Source organism: Dendrobium catenatum, unplaced genomic scaffold (genome assembly GCF_001605985.2).
Source record: "Dendrobium catenatum unplaced genomic scaffold, ASM160598v2 fragScaff_scaffold_1125, whole genome shotgun sequence".
Classification (NCBI taxonomy): Eukaryota; Viridiplantae; Streptophyta; class Magnoliopsida; order Asparagales; family Orchidaceae; genus Dendrobium; species Dendrobium catenatum.
This window is the reverse complement of record NW_021319587.1, coordinates 684,711-692,171: the sequence shown is the minus strand read 5'-3', so window position 1 is coordinate 692,171 and position 7,461 is coordinate 684,711. Positions and strand designations below refer to the sequence as shown.

Sequence of the window (7,461 nt, the reverse complement as noted above, 5' to 3'; positions counted from 1 at the left end):
TGAATAGCCATCAGCTCCCTCTCATACACCAACTTAAATCTATCACTGGTTAATAGTACTTGACTGAAGTATGCTATGTGTTTGTGATTTTGCATTAGCACTGCTCCCAAACCATATTTTGATGCATCAATCTCTGCTATAAAAATTTATTTAAAGTCTGGAAAAAATAAAATTAGAACTGTAGTCATGGCTTCCTTCAATTTTTCAAAAGCTTGGGTCACTTCCTCTACTTACAAAAAATAATCCTTCTTCAGTTGCTCGGTTAAAGGAAAAGCTATGGTACTATACCTATTCACAAATATCTTGTAATAACCAGTTATTCCAACGAAACCTCTCAACTCCCTAAGGTTCCTCGGCATAGGACAGTTCTGCATGGCCTCAATTTTTTTTTGTCGGCCACCACTCCTTCTTGGGATACTATATGTCCCAAGTACTCTATACCAGACTGGGCAAAGCTGCACTTCTTTAGGTTGTCCCTTAATTGATGCTCCTGTAGAACTCATAAAACCACCTTTAAGTGCTTCAGATGTTCCTCCTCCGTTTTATTGTATACCAGGATATCATCAAAGAACACCATAACAAACTTCCTAAGGTTTTACCTAAACGCCTTGTTCATTAAAGGCTGAAAAGTAGCGGGAGCGTTAGTTTGTCTGAATGACATTACCAAAAAGTCCTAATGCCCTTAGTGTGTCCTAAAGGCTGTCTTTGAAATGTCTGCCTCCTTCATCAATACCTGATGGTACCCTAATTTTAAATCCAATTTAGAAAATATGACCGCCCCATATAATTCATCTAAAAGCTCATCAATCACAAGAATGAGGAATTTATCTGGTACCGCCCCTTTATTCAAAGCTCGATAGTCTACAAAAAACTGCCAGCTCCCATCCTTCTTTTTGACTAATAAGACTGGACTAGAAAATGGACTCACACTCAGTCGGATAATTCGAGCCTCTAGCATCTCCCGGATCAGTATCTCAATCTCATCTTTTTTTGAATTTGAGGGTAGCGATAGGGATGAACACTGATCAGAGACACTCATTCCTTTAATATAATGTCATGCTCCAACTCCCTCTGTGGTGGTAGGCCCTGGAGAGATTGAAAACCCTCATTGCACGGTTGTAGGAGTGGTTATACTAAAGAGGGAATATCGCCCTCCTCCTCTAATCTAATTCCCTCCAAACGATGCAACTCCACCAATTATCCCCCGCCCACCTCTTGGATGGTTCTAATCATGGATTTGATAGATAATCATGCTATGGACAGTGTTGCGGATATGTTTTCATGGTTTATAATTTTGATGATAGCAAACACTCTTATTTCTCTACGACTGCCTTATCTACTGACATTTCAGGTCCACACGATCAGACTGCAATTTGGAACCAGCTCAAGATTGGGTAGACTAGGTCTGAGGCAGTTTGTACCCTTTTTCCTTTCTTGAGTCTATTGTATTTGGTGTGGCTCCTGATGCTTTGTAACTTGGAATATTTCTAATTGTTCCCTAGAGTTTACTATTTTTGGTAACATCATCCGGGATGATTTTATATCGTCCTGGACGATCAGTTCAAAAGCAGAAACCCTAATTAGGGCATCCTCATTAAAGTAGTCGTCATTATACAAAAAACATCATACTGAATGATTTTGTATCGGCCAAGATGATAGGCTCAAAATAGAAAAAATCTGCCGCTAGATCTATTTAGGAATTACTTATTTTTTGGCATCGTCTAGAGGATCGTCCAGGACAATTAAATATCGTCCAGGACGATCCAGGACAATTTTTCCAAAATTTCTTTGGAATTTAAGGAAATCAATTATGACTTGATTGCATGATCAAATCGTCCTAGATGATCGCAAAATCGTCCAGGCTAATATGCTGGACGATTGGACATCAGACAACTATTTTTTATGGCGATGTTCAGGATGATATTCCACGATTTGTTTTGATCGTCCATGATGATATATTATCGTCCTGAACGATATGAACAAACTTCTTCTGATCGTCTCAAATCGCCCTGGTTGATTTGGCTTATTTTGCACTGATCGTACAGGATGATAGTAGTATCATCCTGGACGATAAAGTCGGTAACTTGCATTAATGAGCTCGTTTTGAGATCTTCTATTTAAGCTATGACATGACACTTGGTAAGTGTCATTGGCAGCCATTGTAGCTTCATTCTTTTGAGGAAAACTTGAAGACAGAGCTTGAAAGGGAGTGAGGAAATGGTGGAGTTTGAGAGAGGGAGAAGATCCTGTAAGGGGGGACTCAAGGGAGGGTGGAGGGGGTTCCACACGGTTGCTTCGGCAAGCTCGCACTTGAATACTATCGGATTCAAGGCTTGTCTCGAGGGAACTTCACCAAAGAAGAAGATCTCTTTGGTGTCAAAGGTCCCCGCGACTCCGCCGCACCGGGGAAGGTGGAAGTGATTTTGTAAGGGCTTCTCCGCCTAGCTGTGGGGGCTAAATGAGAGACACTTAGTTTAGTGCAATATTTATAGGGTGCCTCCAAGAAGTGGACGTAGGTCAAGGTTTGACCGAACCACTATAAATCTGGTGTGTTCTTTCCTTTATTACTTTCGCATTTAATTTCCACATCGTTGATTTCTTCGTGGTGATTTTGGTTTGTAGTTTTATTTTAAAAGATCTTTAACAACCAATTCACCTCTCTCTTTTTAGCCTCAGGCCAGGTCATAAGTGCCTGACATCCCTAACGAACTTTCAGACAGCCAGGTATCTCTCTAGATCACCATTCTTCTTCCCTTCACTACTAGTTCCATCCTTAGTGCAACCCAGTTTACTTTGGTTTCCCCTAAAGTTTATAGTCATTTCATTCCCAAAATGACATATTTACTTCCCAATTCTAAGGGAAGAAAGTCCTCCCTCACATGTATTCCCTAAATGGTCAACACCACTCCCCTATAAACTCTTCTACACATTTCTATCTTTCATTTGCACATCATCACTCCGTAGCCTCATGTATCCACTAATTTTATCCCCAGCATATCAACAGTCTGGGTGGAGATGAAATTGTGGGTTGCCCCTTTATCTATCAACATGACCACTTCTTTATCTGTTATTTATCCCTTTACCTTCATAGTATAATTTGGTGTGAATCAAACAATATAATTTAGGGAAACTTCTGCCACATCCAGGTGTAACTTTTCTTCTTCCTCCCTCTCTAATCCACTTCCACCTCCCTCTTCAGCTTCCTTGTTACCATAGACGGTAAGAACCTGAAGAGTTTGGTTCTTACACTTATGCCCTGGCATGTACTTCTTATAACACCTAAAACATAACCCCTTTTCCTTTTTTTCCTTGTATTTCTTTCCCCGTTAGCCTTTAAAATTTTCCCAAATTCCCCCCTCCTCCAGCTTTCTCCTTGGGCACTTCTTTATAACTCCCTGGCGCTTGCCCCTTGGAAGCTAAGAAGGTGGTAGTTATCTTGCACTATCCCCTTGAATTACTCCCTTTAGCTCCTCTTTCCACCGGCTTCTGATCGTCCACTAACTGGGCTAGCTCCACGGCCTCCCCCAGGTCTCATTACCCGAATCGCTGCCCTTATCTCTGTCTTGAGCCATTTCAAAAAGTTCCCTTCTAATACTATCTCAGAGAGTTAGTCAAATTTGCTGACCAATTATTCGAATATGTCACAATAATCTGCCACATTCCCTTCATGTGTTAAGACAAAGAATTGCTCATAAAAGTCTCCTTCCCTATCAGTTCGAAAATGTTCTAATAAGCACTCTATGAACTCCCTCCATCTCCTGATGGGTTGCCTTAGGCCACACCATTGATACCATGCACGTTCTTTTCCTTCTAAACGTAGTCCTATTACTGAAGAGGAGGTGTTCCTTAGTAGGCTCGATCTTCTCTCATGTGATTGTACCCGAACTTGTTGTCAAAATCATCTCTTCGTCTTTCAAAATCAGCTCCTCGATGGTAGAAATCTTCTCTTCTCCCAGCAAAATCAACAACTCTTCTTTTGAAATTGGTGCTCATATCCTCCGTAGAAAGAGGTTCTAGAGGAAGCATTCCATCTTCCCCCTCCAAGATTTCTACTTCCGGGTTTCCTCTTTGATTCCATGTGTTAGGGCTTCCACCCCTTTTATGTCCGTCTATGATTTCCCTTGCTTCAGATGTTGCTGGATTGGTCTTTACTTATAGAAATTGTTTTAGCATTTCTTCCATTATGGCAAACCTTCCTTACATCTTTTTGTTATTGGAAGAAATCTGATTTTGAAAATCAGAAAATCCTCCCTCTAAATATGATTTGAGTTGTCCGATCTCACCTTCCAAAACCTCCACCTTCTTTCCGGCCATGATTGTATTGCTGAAATTTTAGAAATTTAGTCGTTGTTGATCCCAAAAAATTGCTCTAATACCAATTTGATAGGAAATACTTGAGTTTGCAAGTAATCCTATCATATATACTTGAGTTCACAAGCAAACCTAACAAGAATTTCGTAAAAACATTGAGAAGATACAAGAACGATGATGCAATAACCAAAAAATTAGTAAATTTTATTAAACAACTCAAAGCAAAGCAAGAATAAGAAAAGATACAACTGATCCTCAATTCGAGAGGAGGATCGTTCTCTCCCAATCTCTAGAAACTAGGTCTAGAGTTGAAAACTCCCATAAAACTACAAGAGAACACAATACTTAGGCTTGCCTCCCCCTACCTCTCTCTTCCCTATTTATAAATCTCGCTAGCCTTAGCCGACCCTCTCTCCTTACCAAAAATACCTTTAATTTAATTTTTAAATCACATAGTGGACCCCACCTTAGGCGGCAAACCAAATAATAGTGTTGTGGGCCCCAAGGATTAGGCTGCAATGATTTGGTGAGACGATTTTAACCGCCTTTTGTAAACAAGGGCCGGCCTAAGTGGGGTCAGCGGGTCAGTTCCTACACCAACCTATCGAACCCTTCCCTTCTTCCTCTTATAATTTAAGAATTTGATCATTAAAGTACCTCTTGAGAAGCACCAGCTCCTTGAACTTGTTCCTGCTCCAATAATGCAATGCTCAAAGAGACTTGTTTAACTTTCTTTTCAAAATAACTGGTCATTCTTAGAAATAATGCAATTGAAATCTCCTCCTACTACAAAAAGCTGATTTAAAATAAAAATAATAATAAATAAATATATAAGGCTGATTTTTGTCAAACTACAATTTTATGGATTTTCATAGAGATCTTCTCATATAAACATGTTTTATGCCATAAAATATGGCTATTGTCCACATGATAGAAGTAGAAGCTTTCAACTTTCCTATCACACTGAGTTGAAAATGCAAGGATAGAGAAGGAAGCCACCTTTTTATTCCAAAGAGCTAGGATTTCCCTGGATCTCCCTACAACACGTGAATGAAAGAAGTCCCAATCTGATCAAGCAATCTTATTAATATCACCTTTATCTATTTCATGAAGCTTTGTTTCCATCATTCCAATAAAGAAAACACATTAATCCTTGATGATACTAATGTGAGGATGTAATCGTTGGATCGTCGGAATAAGAGGATGCAAAAAGAACACGCATAGAAATTTAATAACACAAGCTTATAGCTTTCAAAGGAGATTAATGTTCATGATATCCCCATCCTACTATAATGCTTCATATATAAGCTAGCTATAAAATATTCTAGAAAACACTAGAGAAATAGGTACAAGAGTATTCTACTCCTAAAATAACAATTAGTTAAGATGTTCCTACATCATTCTTCCCTTGCTTCAAAAGAGCTCGACTCCTTCGAAGCGTGTCATTGGGAGGGAGGAAGGTGTCAAAATCATAAGCAATCCTCCTGGATCGAAGATTTTGAATGTGAGAGATATGTTCTTCAATTTGGCTATCAATTTCAGGATCCCTTGGAACAAATAAGAAGTAATTCTTTCTCCAAGCTCATTTCTAAGCATTTTGTGAGTATTGGCGTCCTCACTATGATCTTGATTGAAACCATCTTCACCTCCATGCCAATCTCCTATTTACCCTCTTGAAAAGAGCTCCATGTTGTGAAAGAAATTTTAATCTTGGTCACGTGATTCTCCAAGTTGTAACATATATCTTATCTTCTAAAGTTCCAACCCTCACTTTGAAAGGCAGCTACCGAGGACAAATTTATTTGTTATCTCTCCAGGTTCAAGCAACACAAACACATCCTTCTCTTTATGCCACATGAATCCTTGAATATTCTGAACTCACTTAAAATAGCTCACAGTTACACCACTGGCATTGGCATATATCTCAGGAAGTATAACGACACCCTTTTTTGAGAGAATCTCTTTTGCCTCAGGATCAGTATGGTGATTTGCAGCTTCAATAATATATTTAACCTTAATAGAAACAACATTTTCTCTATGAAGGAATATTCCCAAGGCCTAAGAAATGAGAACATCACATTCATGAACAAGTAACTCATAAGGATCTATGGCATCTCCACCTGTGAAATCCTTAAAACACCACCCCAGTTTTGTGCCTCCGTCGCTGGTGGATGTCCAAGCCATTAGGATTTATTATTGTACCAGACACATCCCCAATAGCAATGATCTTTCCACCCTCTCATGGATGTGTTTTGCAGCCCAAGAACCAACATTTCCAAACCCTTTTATTGCAAATGTCAATCCTTGAATAGATTTTCCATATTCACCTAATAGAGCATCAATTACAAAAATAAAACCATGTCCAGTAGCATCTTCCGTGCCTAATAAACCACCAAGATCAATTAGCTTTCCTGTAACAATAGCTGGTGAGAGAACATGAAACTTTGAACACTCATCCAATATCCAACTTAAGATTAACCCGGGGGAATCAATTTGCAAAGCTAGATGAATAATGACAACTTGAGGCAATATTTTTAGATTCTCATTTAAAGAAAGAACATTATTGGAAGGTTTCCGTGATAGTGGAGATGTAGCAGATGTTGCCATCCAGAGAGGATGACCATCCAACTTCTCTAATGCTTTCCTATTGTTCTCTTGAAAAATAAAATCAATCTCAGCAAGGAAATCATCAACACCAACTTTCCGTAGTCATCACTCTTCCCTTCATCCTCATCTACATCCTCACTATCCTCACAACTTCATGAAAAATGCCAAAACTAGTAAGAATTTCATTCCTTAATCCAAAAATTTGGGAATATGTTATCTTCTGCCTATTGTTATAAGCGTACATCTCCCTTTTATTGAGATTATTGAACTTGTCCTCATATTACTGAGGTGACAGTTAGCAACCCCTCTCCATAATTAACTTGGAAATAGTTTTACTCTTTCCATTCTTTTGAAGGTGGATCATCGTCATGCGTCGGCCTCGACTGGGTCTGGTGTGTCATTGTCATTGATGAAATCAACAACGGAAACTAGGAGACAAACCATCTCATCGGTCCACTTCATGTGATGCCATTGGGATTGCTACTTTTCTATGTCACCCAAAGAGAAGGAATTAGCATATTCATCACTGGGAAAAAGGCACCG

General features: G+C 39.2%; 1 pseudogene; it reads right to left on the bottom strand.

Annotated features, from left to right (window-relative positions):
• Positions 1–5,157: 5,157 nt before the first annotated feature.
• Positions 5,158–6,918, bottom strand: LOC110099199 (annotated as a pseudogene).
• Positions 6,919–7,461: the final 543 nt, after the last annotated feature.